The sequence below is a fragment of the Mirounga angustirostris genome, unplaced genomic scaffold (genome assembly GCF_029215605.1).
Source record: "Mirounga angustirostris isolate CCGP_5_RB_7025 unplaced genomic scaffold, mMirAng1.0.hap1 SCAF_11, whole genome shotgun sequence".
Taxonomy (NCBI): Eukaryota; Metazoa; Chordata; class Mammalia; order Carnivora; family Phocidae; genus Mirounga; species Mirounga angustirostris.
Window position 1 is genome coordinate 37,527,312 of NW_026991719.1, and position 15,041 is coordinate 37,542,352.

Here is a 15,041-nt window from a genome sequence, read left to right on the forward strand (position 1 = left end):
AGAAAACGGTTTCATTACATACCTAAGAAAAGTAGATTATTAAAAACAATACTGCAATGTTCCAAGAAAATAATTACTATCCGATTTTTGTTAAAGGTTTTACTCTATTCTACATAATTAAATCTTGTTCCAGTGATATTGCTCAACAGTCTAGTTTCATAAAGGCATCTCCTTCTAGAAAAAAATAATCCTGGAAATTCTACCTCTTGAGTTCCCTATAAGTTGAGTCTCCCAAGTGTCTGACTACAGTGGTAACATTAACATATATCCATGAGCTCATTCCCTCAAACCCAGCTATATTAAAACAATCCAGGGGCGCCTGAGTGGCTCAGTCATTAAGCGTCTGCCTTCAGCTCAGGTCATGGTCCCAGGGTCCTGGGATCGAGTCCCACATCGGGCTCCCTGCTCGGCGGGAAGCCTGCTTCTCCCTCTCCCACTCCCCCTGCTTGTGTTCCCTCTCTCGCTGTCTCTCTCTGTCAAATAAATAAATAAAATTAAAAAAAAAAAAAAACAATCCAGAGTCTCTGCTAAAGGCTGTTTTTTTCTTTGTTTTTGTTTTGTTTTGTTTTGTTTTAAAATAGGCTCCACGCCCCACGTGGGGCTTGAACTCACAAGCCCGAGATCAAGAGTTGGATGCTCTACTGACTAAGACAGCCAGGCACCCCTCTGCTAAAGGCTGTTTTACCAAATCTCTTAGGTTATCTTTGATATTTCCTTCAGAAATATTTGCCAAGCTGTAACTTATGGCTTTGGTGTTAGATAAATGGGAAGTGAGAGCAGAAATCTCTGATTGAGGAAAAGACTGTCACTTTATTCCAGGAACTGTATCTGAGTGAAGAAGAGTGAAGGATCTTATCAAGATACAGTTCTGAAGCACATAAACCTCCCTATAACATTTCATACCAACCTAACTGAATATTATAAAGTTCTGGTCAGCAGAGGAATTGCTGAATCTAAAGCACCTTAGGATCTCTCCTATGAAATGTATGTCATAATCACTAACCACTAACATCTGCTAAGAGGTTTTTATACCTGGGCATAAATGTTTTTGAGAAGTCAGTTTATTGATCATGTGTCATCCCTTGCATAGGAATAAAACTGGGAATCTATACCTATTATAAAGATAAAGCAGTATTACAAATATCTTTGTATTATAGCACTTGTCTTGCACAAAATTAACAAAGGGGAAATTGGGCTTCTTCTTTGATTTGACAGTTTTCTTCAGATGTTTCACCCTAATAAAGAACAACCTTACCATTCTGTTGAACCAATTAAGAAGATAATGAGCATACCAAGCAAAGCTAATTATTTCTAACATTCCTTCTTGCTCAAGAGTGCCAATTTATCAGTTATAAGATGAGGAAAAATCCTTTGGTGCTATCTAGCAGCTGTCTTGGGAGCAATGAATATGGTTGGGGTGCCAATAAACCCTTTTCATTTGTATTACTCTGATTTTGAGGTCTGAGCTCAGAGGAAAGAAACATCATATGAGTTTTCAGATGAGAATACAATTGTTTGCAGACAAGGCAGGTCCAGAGAATAGCAATACCATATAACAACTATAACAGAATTATTTGATAATAAACATTAGAAATTCAGTTCTTTATGTCAGTGTTTTACAGTTGTCTATAGTTATGGAATTCCCAAAAGCATAAACTAGCATAAAAATTTACTTTTTTGAGAATGCACGGTCAGGTTGTATGAGGCAAAAATCATTTGCCATCTAGGTAGGTAGAATATACTGAAAACAACTAACTTTTTATTGCGTCACATTCAGAGCAAACAATACTCTAATGACATTTTATTTTGTCTTCTGAGCTACCAGTATTTCCTCGCACTTAAACATAAAATTTCTTTTTTTTTAAGATTTTATTTATTTATTTGACAGAGAGGGAGAGAGAGAGAGAGCATGTGTAGGGGGAGAATGAGAGAGAGAAGCAGTCTCCCCGCCGAGCAGGGCTCCATCCTAGGACCCTGGGATCATGACCTGAGTCAAAGGCAGATGCTTAACTGACTGAGCCACCCAGGCACCCCAAACATAAAATTTCTTAATAAATAAGTAAAGAGAAGAAACTTATACATATATAATCATACTAAAAAATGAAAGATTATAATATTATTTGAAAATTTAAACTTTAGCTTTCAACCTTTATAAAAATAAGTACTTCTTCTACATTGACAAAGATGTTTACATATAGCTGAGATTATATAAATTAAAGTTATTATTGGTGATCAATTACTTTTGCTTTTATTTATCTCTATTCACTTTGATTTCTTTAAAAAAAATTTCCAGGTAACCTAAGATTATTAATTAATTACACCAATATTTTACAAAAGAACTTAAATTATAACTGCAAGATTCTGAATAAGTTGTAAATTAATTAACAATGCAATTACAGTTGACATTAAAAAAGTAACTTCTCAGAAAATTATAACAATGAAATTTTACTCACATAGTGTAAGTAGACTAAGGTTTACATATTTTAAAATATTGGCTGGTATTCACAAGAACAAAAAAAATAAATAAGAAGGAGATTAGTTATTATAATTTAATTTAGTTCAGCATCTATGTTTACATTTACATATTCCTACAATTTTTGTGTCAGTAATGATCACTTTCTTTTCCCATAAGACAGATATAGAAGAGTCCCAATTATTTAGATTATTTTGTAAGAAAATTAAATCACGTATTCTGTATACTTTATACAGAAAGAATGCATCTATCTTTTTCTAATTAATTAATTATTTTAAATGAGGATTCTTTTTTAGAGTGGTTTAAGGTTCACAGCAAAATGGAGAGGAAAACTGTGAGATTTCCCTGCCCCACAAATGTATAGCATTCCCCATCATCAACACTCCCCACCAAAGTGGCACTTTTTCTTTTTTAAGATTTTATTTATTTATTTGACAGAAAGAGACACAGCAAGAGAGGGAACACAAGCAGGGGGAGTGGGAGAGGGAGAAGCAGGCTTCCCGCGGAGCAGGGAGCCCAATGCAGGGCTCGATCCCAGGACCCTGAGACCATGACCTGAGCCGAAGGCAGACGCTTAATGACTGAGCCACCCAGGTACCCCAAAAGTGGCACATTTCTTACAACTGGTGAACCTAAATTAGTACATCATTATCACACAAAGTCCATAATTTACATTAAGTTCAATCTTGGTGTTGTACATTCTATGGGTTTGGACAAACGTATGATGTGTATCCATCATTATGGTATCACAAAGAGTATTTTCACTGACCTAAAAGTCCTTTGTGTTTTGCCTATTTATCCCCTCCCCAACCTCTGGCAACCACCGACCCCTTTATTCTGTCCATAGTTTTGCCTATTCCAGAATGTCATAGAGTTGGAGTCATACAATATATAGCCTTTTAGGATCATCTTCTTTGACTTAGTAATATACATTTATGCAACCTCTGTGTCTTTTCATGGCTTGATAGCTCATTTTTTCTAGTGCTGAATAAGATTCCATTGTCTGGATGGACCACAGTTTATCCCTTCACCTACTGAAGGGCATCTTGGTTGCTTCAAGTTTTGACAATTATGAATAAAGCTGCTATAAACATCCATGTACAGGTTTTGTGTGGACATAAGTTTTTGATTCCTTTGGGTAAATAGCAAGGAGCACAATTGCAGGATCCTATGGTTAGGGTATATTTAGTTTTGTAAGAAACCTCCAAGCTGTCTTCCAAAGTGCCTGTATCATTTTGCATTCCTACCAGCATTAAATGAGAATTCTACTGCTCCACTGGCATTTGGTGTTCTCAGTGTTCTGGATTTGTCCTAATAGGTGTGTAGTGGTATCTCACTGTTGTTTTATTTTTTTATTTTTTTAAAGATTTAATTTATTTATGTGAGAGAGAGAGAGAGCAAGTGTGCGCATGAGCAGGGGGGAGGGGCAGAGGGAGAGGGACAAACAGACTCCACGCTGAGCAGGGACCCCGATGCAGGGCTCCATCCCAGGACCCCTGAATCATAACATGAGCCAAAGGCAGATGCTTAACTGACTGAGCCACCCAGGTGCCCTCATTGTTGTTTTAATTTGCATTTCCCTGATGGCATATGATGTGGAACATATTTTTATATGCTTATTTGCCATCTACATATCTTTGATGAGGTATATGTGAAGATCTTTGGCCCATGTTTCAATGAGGTTGTTTGTTTTCTTATTGTTGAGTTTTAACAATTCTGTGTGTGTATGTATAGTTAAAATTTTACTCAGTTTATTTAAAATTTTTTTAAAGTTTACTAATTTCTCTTATCCTCCACCCTCTGCCTCTTGCAACCACCAATCTGTTCTCTGTATCTGTGAGCATGTTTTTCTCATTGTTGTTAAGATTACATATACAACAGATCACACAGTATTTGCCTTTCTCTGTTTATTTCACTTAGCATATGCTCTTAAGGTCCATCCATGCTGTTGAAAATGGAAAGATCTCATTCTTTTGAATAGCTGAGTAGTATTCCTGTGTGTGTGTGTGTGTGTGTCTGTGTGTGTGTGTCTGTGTATGTGCCCCATATCTTCTTTCTCCATTCATCCATTGATGGACATTTAGGCTACTTCCATGTTTTGGTTATTAGAAATAATGTTGCAATGAACATGGAGGTGCATGTATCTTTTCAGATTAACGTTTGCATTTCCTTCAGATAAATACCCAGAAGTGGAATTGCTGAATCACAAGTAGTTCTATTTTTAATTTTTTTGAAGAACATCCATACTGTTTTCCATAGTGGTTGAACAAATTTACATTGCCATCAACAGTGCACAAGGGTTTCCTTTTCTCCACATCCTTGCCAGCACTTGTTATTTCTTGTTTTGTTTTTTTTTCAGTAAAGCTATTCTAACAGTTGTAAGGTGATTTTGTGGTTTTGATTCGTGTTTCCCCAGTGATTAATAATGCTGTTTTGGTTAACAGTCTTTTATCAGATGTGTCTTTTGCAAATATTTTCTCCAGCCTCGGCTTCTCTTCTCATTCTCTTGATTTTGTCTTTAAAAGAGCAGAAGATTTTAATTTTAACAAAGTAGAGCATATCAATTATTTCTCTCATGGACTGTGCCTTCAGTGTTGTATCTAAAAAGTCATTGCCATACCCAAGGTCACCTAGAATTTCTCCTATGTTATCTTCTATGAGCTTTCTAGTTTTGTGTTTTACATTTGGGTCTGTGATCCATTTTGAGCTAATTTTTGTGAAGGGTTCAAGGTGTGTGTCTAATTTCATTTTTTTGCATGTGGATGTCTAGTTGTTCTACCACCATATATAAACTATCTTTACTCCATTGCATTGTCTTTGCTTCTTTGTCAAAGTTCAGTTGACTGTATTTATGTGGGTCTATTTATGAGCTCTCTGTTCTGTTCCATTGATCTATTTGTCATTTACCAATACCACGATGTCTTGATTCCTGTAGCCTTATAGTAAGCCTTCAAGTAAGGTAGTGTCAATTCTCCAACTCTGTTCTTCAATATTATGTTGGCTATTTTGGGTCTTTTGCCTCTCTATATAAACTTTAGAATCAGTTTGTCAATATCCATAAAATAATTTTCTGATATTTTGATTGAGATTACATTGAATGGATACATCAAGTTGGGAAGAATTAACATCTTGAAAATATTGAGTCTTCCTATCCATGGACATGGAATGTCTCTCCACTTATTTAGTTCTTTGATTTCATTCACCAAAGTTTTGTAGTCTTCCTCATATAGATCTTGTGTGTATATAGTTAGGTTTATACCTAAATATTTCATTTTGGGGTGTGCCACTGTAAATGGTATTGTGTTTTTAATTTCAAATTCCACTTGCTTTTTGCTGATATTTAGGGAAGTGATTGACTTTTGTATATGGACTTTGTCTCCTGCAATCTTGCTAAAATCGTTTATTACTTCCAGGAGTTTTGTTTCTGAATTCTTTTGGATTTTCCACAGAGACATTAATATCATATACAAAGACAGCTTTATTTCTTACTTCCAATCTGTATACTTTTTTATTTCCCTTTCTTGCCTTATTGCATTAGATAGAACTTCCACTATGATTTGGAAAATGAGTAGTGAAAGGGTATATTCTTGCCTTGTACATGATCTTAGTGGGAAAAATTTAAGTGTCTCACCATTAAGTATGATGTTAGTTGCAGTTATTTTTGTAGATGTTCTCTATAAAGTTTAGGATGCTATAACTATTTTTTAAACAAATTTAACAAAATAGTTTGTGTATGATTTATGATAACCAAGAGTAATAAACATTTATAATTCTCTCATATTTATTTGTTACATAATACTAAAACTATTCTAATTTTGCTCAAAAGTCCTCATTTAGAACATTTTCTTAAAATTGGCATTGATTACAATGTTCATTCCTTTGTTTCTTATCTTAGTGACCTGAAGGTCGGCCATTACCTAAAACTTAATTGTTCCCTTTTGAGCAAGTTTTTTCTTTTTTATTTCTCTCTTTTAGCGTATAAATTCTTGAGACCATTTATTCTAAATATACATAAGCTAAGTCCCTAGACTAATTAAACATGTGCTCTATTAAATATGGTAAATTTAACAAGCTTGTTAATTTCCCTCTAGATTAGGCAATTTAGTTTCACAAAACTACATGACTAAGGAGGTGGACCCCTTTATGCTCCTCCGGGATTCCCTCTCATTGAAAGACATGCCCCAGCTGCTAGGAGTGATGTAAACAGGAAGCCTTCAGCTGTCCGTGGTCTCTCAGCTGCAGGGAGGCACGAAGTTACCACTATCCCGATCCATGTGGAGATTTAATGTGTGGCCATCTTGCCCCAACAGGGAATAACTCTGAAGGGCTATTTTAACTCCAGAGTGCCCCCATAGGGTTGCCTAAGGCATCTGTAGGGCCTGCATTACAGTTTGGACTTCTCCCTCTGCACAAACATGTTTTATCCCCCTCCCTCTCACAGGTGTTGATCTCTTCATACCTGCCTGCTAAACCCTACCCCTGGATCTACTTCCAGGAGAACCCAACTTGCAAAAGTAAGTAGGTAAGTAAATAGTTTGCATTTGATATTACTATTTATAGCTACAGAGATAATTCCAGCTCTTAGTCTATTCCAGCCAATCCCTCAAGTCACTTGCCCAACACACGAAACTCTTTTTCTTTAACATCACAGAATAAGATAGTATATTTTTACGATAATAGTTGAAAAGATTTTCTGTTCCTTCTTCATCTGAAGATAGGTATCTCTGCTTGGACTAGATGTTCTCATGGTGCATACAAATGACCAATTCCTGCAATCAATTACCTATAATTTGTCAAAGGTATTTTAAATGAACAGGTAGCTCTATATCTAGAATCTCTCCGGTCACAAACACAAAGAATTAGAAATGACTATTTGGAGACATATACCAACATGTAAAAAATTGCCAGGCCAATTATGCAATTTTAGCTAAAAGAAAAATGAAAATAAGACACAAAGTCCTTGCCAATGAAACACAGAATAACTTCCTAAAACCAACTTAATAAATGAGTACTTTCATACCCTATCTTTGCAAGGGCCTTTGGTCATCCCTTATTAGCATAATGTAATACACTGACCAAAAGCCTATGACATCAAACTCAACTCACCTTTCCTCCAGTCCTCTGACATCCTTCTGACATCAAATGACTTTTCCAGGAACTTGAAGAGCGAGGATGGGCACATTCACTGTCCCCAAACCATGGGGACATCCAATACTCTGGCTCCAAACTCCCTCTCCATGTTTTCAATGTCATTCTTAGTGTGGTATTACTTGATTCAGGGCTGTTTTTTCTTCATTCTGGTAGGTTCTCATGAGTTGAACCATCCTGGTAGAACCTCCAAATTCTTAAGAAAAACAAATGTGACAAATTCATTATGTTAATGTTTTACTTAAGTTTCATTCAAGAGACAAGGCCTCTAAATCTGCCAAGCAAAAGATTTTACTCTTGGTAGAGACACAGGAAAAAAAAATTGATTAGGAAATCATTGTTAGACCAGATACAAGAAGAAAAAGAATGCTTAAAGATATTTAGACTGCTACATGATATGTAGATGGATAGGTTAGTATTTAACATCTCCAGTTTAAGAAATTTCATTTAGGTCTATCAGAGTAGTCCCCAAGCATATTATCATATCATAACTTGTCTAAAAGAGTTTGGGAATTACATCACACCAGGTTCAAGTCAGTTTTTCTCCCTTACTCCTCTGTAATCCAAATTCTCCCATCCATCAAGATTCACCTCAATAGTTCCTTTGGAGAAGAAAATGGCATTCCAGTGTGTAGGTGTGGGATGAGTGGAGAGATATGACTTTGAGGGTGGAATGCAAATACATCATAGATGGAGGTGGTATGGTAATGCAGAAGTCAGGATGAGATCTACCTAACTCAGGTGGGCATTGATGAGTAGGGACACCCAGGAACAGGATTCCAAAGATAATGAAACAGTTACATGGAGCCTCCATGTTTTCTCAAATGGGAGAACTAATGTTCTTTTCTCCCTCATTCATATTAACTTGGTTATTGACTGGCCGGGAGCCCTTTGTTCATGTACCTTCCAGGCCCGGATAAGCCAGGAAACATTTCTGGTGTCATGTTTTTGTACCAGAAAGGGGCAGCTATTTGGGTAACTGTGGGTCTCCGGTATATTTGTGATTACAGTAAAGATTTTCTGATGTAGCAAGACTGATGTACTAAGGGCGCCTGGGTGGCTCAGTCGTTAAGCGTCTGCCTTCAGCTCAGGTCATGATCCCAGGGTCCTGGGATCGAGTCCCGCATCGGGCTTCCTGCTCAGTGGGAAGCCTGCTTCTCCCTCTCCCACTCCCCCTGCTTGTGTTCCTGCTCTCATTACCTCTCTCTCTGTCAAATAGATAAATAAAAAAAAATCTAAAAAAAAAAAGACTGATGTACTAAAACTCCACTGAAGTGGAGAGTAAGTGGAGCTCTTTTATCCTTTACAATTCAGCAAAGTGCACCTTTTGCATGATCTCTTGCTCCTAAGGGAGAAGTGAATGACAGAGTACTTTTAGAGGTTCCAACTGACTACAGAAAAAATATGAATGACAGTGGACAAAAATCCAGACTAATGAGCCCACTACTAAATTTTATCTACCTTCTAGCTATAAATTGGTATTTTTTAGAGGACAATATGGTAACCACAAGGCATGTGTGGCTACTTGAATTAACATTTTTTTAATTTAAATTTTAGTTAGTTAGTGAATATAACTTGAATTTAAATTTTAACTAAAGTTGAAAAAAATTTTTTCATTGGTCAGCCACACTAGCCACATTTCAAGTGCCTGAAGGACACACATGGCTAGTGTCTACCATACTGGGCAGCACAGATTTATAGAACATTTTCATTATTGCAGCAAGTTCTATTGGAAAGTGCTGCTCTAAATGATAAGGAAGCATCTCAAAAAAAAAAAAAAATCCCTACCAATGTGCCCACCACTAAATGTCTTATGTTTATACATAAATATACACATATAGAAGATATACATATATGTACATACCCATACAAAGTCTATATAACACAGTATACTTTAATTAAAAACAAACAACCCACTCTAAATTATGATAATTCAATGTTTTAATATACTTCCTTCAACTTGCATATGTAATTATATGCTCTCATACTTTTATATGCCATTTTGTATTCTTCTGGTTTTACATTAACATTATATCAAACAAACATTTCTACATAATTTTAATTATCATTTTAATGCCTGCATAATATTCCATCATTTTGATGTGCTATAATTTATTAAACCATTTCTCTAATGTTAGACATTCTCATAGTGCTCTTTCCTTTCTTTATCCTGATTAAGGTTACAAGGCATTTTCTGTGTGTAAATGTTTCTGCTGATCTCTTGTACTTCATACCTCTTTTATTCCCATATGCTTTATAAGAGATATCCCATTTAGAGACTCTATAGTGCCCAGAATATAAAACTGTCTTTGACTAATTTAATACAACACTCAGAACAAATAGTTTATGGAAAGCAGTGGATTTAATAGTTATTTCGAATGTGTGCCTTTGGCAGATGACCTTGATTTAATTATCCAATTTTCATTATGTCGTAGCTTTTATTCTCTTATATTCTGTAATGCTTTTGGCCCTAGAGAGAGTCTCTAGAAGAATAGAAGTCATGTGAACCAGCAGAAATAACTGGCAAAACCCATTTTAATTTCACCTGCAGTCTCAATTACCCCCACCCTCCAAACAGAGTTATACTCTTGATAGAGGTAGGGAACCTGGGATCTGATGGCCCAGGAGTATCTATTCTATGCCATGCTACTCCCCAGTTTCCCTCTATTTACACTTAGAACTAAGATCCAGCATCCCACACACATCCTTATGGCCTCTTATCCAGAGCTTGAGTCTGCCTTAAACCCCAACAAAGATTAGGGTCCTTACTGCTTTCCCATTTTCTTTTCAATTTATGGTCTCCAGAACTAGTGCTTGCTTTACCTTTTAAGGTGAATTTTAGGAAGGGCTCAAGGTCTCAGCCTTGAACCTAGGGTTTGTGGGTATAACAATCACACAGGGTCAAAAAATTGAAAGGACTTACAGCATTTCACACATAAGGCTTTAATCAAGGTAAGTACAGTAGCAGAAGAAAAGTATAGTCCATCATGGAAGGGTTTGATCTGTTCAGGCATCCCTCTAAGAGTCCTTTTTCAGTTGCAGAGGATGTGCTGTACACTCAGATTATGGACCACTAGAATATGTTCAAGGTTGCCTTGGTTTCAAGGAACCCAAGATACAAGTTTACTGAGGGGTCTTTAATACTCCACTGGTCACAACTAAAACCAGACCATGTAAACTCTGAAACTGGGGGCAAACCATCAATCTATAGATCCCTAACCAATGTGGAAAAGTCAGTAAAGGATGCCTCTAAGGGAATTTTGAGCTTTAAAGAGCATCTTATAAATCATTAACCAGCACATTTCATGCTTCTCTCAGCCAAGGGTCAGTACCGGACTTTCAGACATCCCTGGAGATGAGCATAGAACTATCCAGTCCGAGCACAAGTTAAGTCTATCCTCACGCAGAGAGATAAGCTAAATATAGATCCTCAGTACATAGGTTTCTTCCTTCTATCTTTATTCTTTAAGGCAACAAATATTCCTGGGTAAAGTTTGTTGAGGGACACACGTCAGGTCTCACAAAATTTGCTTGAGCTTACTGCCTTTCTTTGGGTTGAGAGTCTTCAGGTTGAGAAATTCTTTGAAATTTCACTGATTAATTTATTGGATAAGTAGAAGAGGGCAGAATAAGAAAAACATCTGGGACCTATATATCAAAGGCCCTCTCAGTTGCCATTGGAAAAGAGCTGTAGGGCATACTATTGCATGAGGGTAAGTAGTAATTCAGTTCACAGTCTCATCCAACCCTGAAAGGGAAAAATTACAGAGAAATCTTTCCAGCAGCTTCTCTGTGTTTTGTTTTTTTTTTTTTCCTCAAGTGACCACAGGAAAACAAAATGTGCTGAACTACACTCCCATAATGGTATTTGGCTGGAAACCTCCTGCAGTGGCTTTTGTTCTTTTGGGCACCGTATTAGTTTGCTAGGTGTGCTGGAACAAAGTACCACACACTGGGTGGCTTATACAACAGAAATTTATTGTCTCACAGATCTGGAAACTAAAAGTCCCAAATCAAGGTGTTGTGAGGGAGAATCTGTTCTAGGCCTCTCTCTTAGCTTGTAAATGGCTGTCTTCTCCCTGTGTCTTCACATCATCTTCCTTCTATGTGTGTCTGTCTCTGTCCCAAATTTCTTCTTTTATAAGGACACCAGTCATACTGGATCGGGGCCCACACTAATGACATCATATTAATTTGATTAGCTCTGTAAAGATTCTATTTCCAAGTGAGGTCACATTCTGAGGTACCGGGGGTTAGGACTTCAATATATGAATTTGGGGAACACACAGTTCAACCCATAAAAAGCACATATTGCAAATCAGGTTGCTTCTCAAAGCCTCTACAGTATCCTTTTCTTTGTACTCCTCTTCCTCTTGACAGTAGCTGTCTTCAGGATAGGCTGTGGCTGATGCTGCCTTCTGTCATGAAAGAATTCGTTTCTGATAGTCAAAATAACAAGACACATATATAAAGAGGTAGACATAACAGATAGCTTTCTGGACAGGAATCAACTGTGACATAATTAGAGACCTATGTGTGTTTTCAAAACATAGAAACCAAGATAGCTTGGTTGCTATGAATGACCACCATTCAATGCTAAAATGGCAATGAAGTCCTTTAGCTCCTAAAATGAACAGGAAGACTGCTTAACTGTACTTAGATGAGGGCCATTAAACAATGTTTTGCTGTAATTTGCTAAAAATTGTTTACTAACAATTATTTACTAATTGCTTACTAACAATTTACTAAAAATTGTTTTACAGTCTCTTGTCATAATTGCCAAAAATAACATAATAACAATAATTACTCTGGCAAATATACAGTTTTGTGAAACATATTGGAACCCATAAAAAAGTCTGTAGTATCCTCTTTCATTGTACAACAAAAATATATTACATAAAATTAAGTTCCTTTCAGAAAAGGATATTTAAAGAGGGTAGAATAATGATGTTTACAATCACATTTGGTTTCCACTTTGTGACTAAACTGTATTTGTCACCCAGGAGATAGTGACATGCTCTGGTCAATGGTCCTGGTTGGAAGCATAGGCTATAGGCATGTTCTGTAGAGAGATCCTGGAGCTATCTTGCCTCTATCATTTAACTAGAAATGTTCTATTCTTAGGTTTCTAAGCGTAAGTTCTTTATTTTTTTAAAAGATTTTATTTATTTGTCAGAGGGAGGGAGAGAGTGCACACACAAGCAGGGCGAGTGGCAGGCAGAGGGAGAAGCAGGCTCCCTACTGAGCAAGGAGCCCAACGCAGGACTCCATCCCAGTACCCTGGGATCATGACCTGAGCCAAAGGCAGGCACTTAATCAACTGAGCCACCCAGGTGTCCCAAGCATAAGTTCTTTAAAGTAGCCAAGTAAATATAAATATCATTACCACTGGAAAATGTTTAAAAATAAATTTTATTAGTATATATCTACAGTATGATTGGTTACTTTCTCACATATTCTTAACTATCTCCTTTTCTTTAGTAATTCATGTGGAAAAAATACAGATGAATATTCTCCAAGATAGACCAGATCCTGGGTCCTAAAACAAACCTTAACAAGCTTAAAAGAATTGACATCTTCAAAGAATATAATGGAATGAAGGTAGAAAATAATAAGAAAAGGATAACAGTAAAATCTTTAAACACCTAAAAATTAACAGAAACTTGTTTTTAAAGATTTTATTTATTTATTTGACAGAGAGAGACACAGCGAGAGAGGGAACACAAGCAGCGGGAGTGGAGGAGGGAGAGGCAGGCTTCCCGCAGAGCAGGGAGCCCGATGCGGGGCTCGATCCCAGGAATCTGGGATCATGACGTGAGCCGAAGGCAGAAGCTTAACAACTGAGCCACCCAGGCGTCCCTTAACAGAAACTTCTAAATAATCCATGGGTCAAAGAGGAAGTCTCAAAAAATATTTTTTTAAAGATTATTTATTTATTTATTTGACAGAGAGACCAAGAGAGCACAAGCAGCGGGAGCAGCAGAAGGAGAGGGAGAAGCAGGCTCCCCGCGGGGCAGGGAGCCCTAGCGGGGCTAGATCCCAGAACTCTGGGATCATGACCTGAGCTGAAGGCAGATGCTTAACCGACTGAGCCACCCAGGTGCCCCTCGAAAAGTATTTTTAACTGAATAAAAATACAACATAACAAAATTTGTGGAATGCAGCTAGAGCATATCTTACAGGTTTTATAGCAATATGTGCTTACATTAGAAATTAAATAAAGCCTGAAATCAATAATCTAAGTTCCTATTTCAAGAAACTAGCGAAAAAAGCAAAATAAACCCAAAGCAAGAAGGAAAAAATAATAAAGAGCAGAAGTCAAAGAAATTGAAACAGAAAAAAAAAAAAATAGAATAAAACAATGGACCACAGGGTTAGTTCTTGAAAAGATTTTTAAAAAGTGATAAACTGGCCAAATGGCCACAAATGGCCAATATCAAGAATGAAAGACGGAATATAGCTAAAGATAACAGATATTAAAAGGATAATAGGGAATACTTTAATCAACTCTATTCATATAAATTTTATAATTTAGATTAAATGGATCAATTTCTTGAAAACCACAGACTACTCAAACTCACTCAAGATGAAGTATATATCCTGAATTGTTATGTAACTATTAAAGAGATTTAAGCCCTGGGTAAAATCTTCCAAAAATGAAAACTCCAGGTCTATGTGGTTGCATTGGTGAATTCTACCAAACATTAAAGCAAAAAGTAACACCAGTACTACAAAATCTATTCCAGAAAATAGGAGAAGAGGAAACATTTCATAATAAATGTTATGATACCTGCATTACTTCCAAACCAAAACCAGGTAAAAATAGTACAAAAAACAAAACTATAGCCCAATATCCCTTATGAACATAGGCATAAAAATCCTCAGAAAATTAGCAGAGCAATATATAAAAAGACTAATATACCACGATCAAGTGGAATTCATCCTCAAAATGCAGGGCTAGTTCAACATTCAAAAATAAATCAATGCAATCCACCATATGTACAGTTTAAAGTTGAAGGCCACATAATCACATCAACGGATACAGAAGAGGCCTGGGAAAAAGTGTACAACCCATTCATGACAAAAATCCTCAGCAAACTGGTAATAGGAGGGAACTTCTACAATGTGATTAAGGGTATATACAAAAAACATATGGCTAACACCATACTTCATCATGAAAGTACTTTCACTTAAAATCAGGACAAGGCAATGATGGCCCTCTGTTAGTATCCAAAATCATACCTGACTTGTTAGCCAGTGTACAAAGGTAAGAAGATAGCAAAGGCCCACAAATTGGGAAAGGAGAAATAAAACTGCCCTTACTCACAAGCAACATTATTGTCTACCTATATGATCCTAAGGATCTACAAAAATATCCCACCAGAACTAATAAATTAAGTTTAGGAGATTGCAGGATACA

At 36.6% G+C, this 15,041-nt stretch overlaps 1 long non-coding RNA gene across 1 annotated transcript in view; it reads right to left on the reverse strand.

Annotated features, from left to right (window-relative positions):
- The window catches only part of LOC135361920 (uncharacterized), a 357,682-nt gene that overhangs the window by 25,016 nt on the left and 317,625 nt on the right, over window positions 1-15,041 (reverse strand). The window contains exon 7 of the long non-coding RNA XR_010406089.1: window positions 7,580-7,817. This is a non-coding gene — a long non-coding RNA (uncharacterized LOC135361920). The remainder of the gene's footprint in view (window positions 1-7,579; window positions 7,818-15,041) is intronic.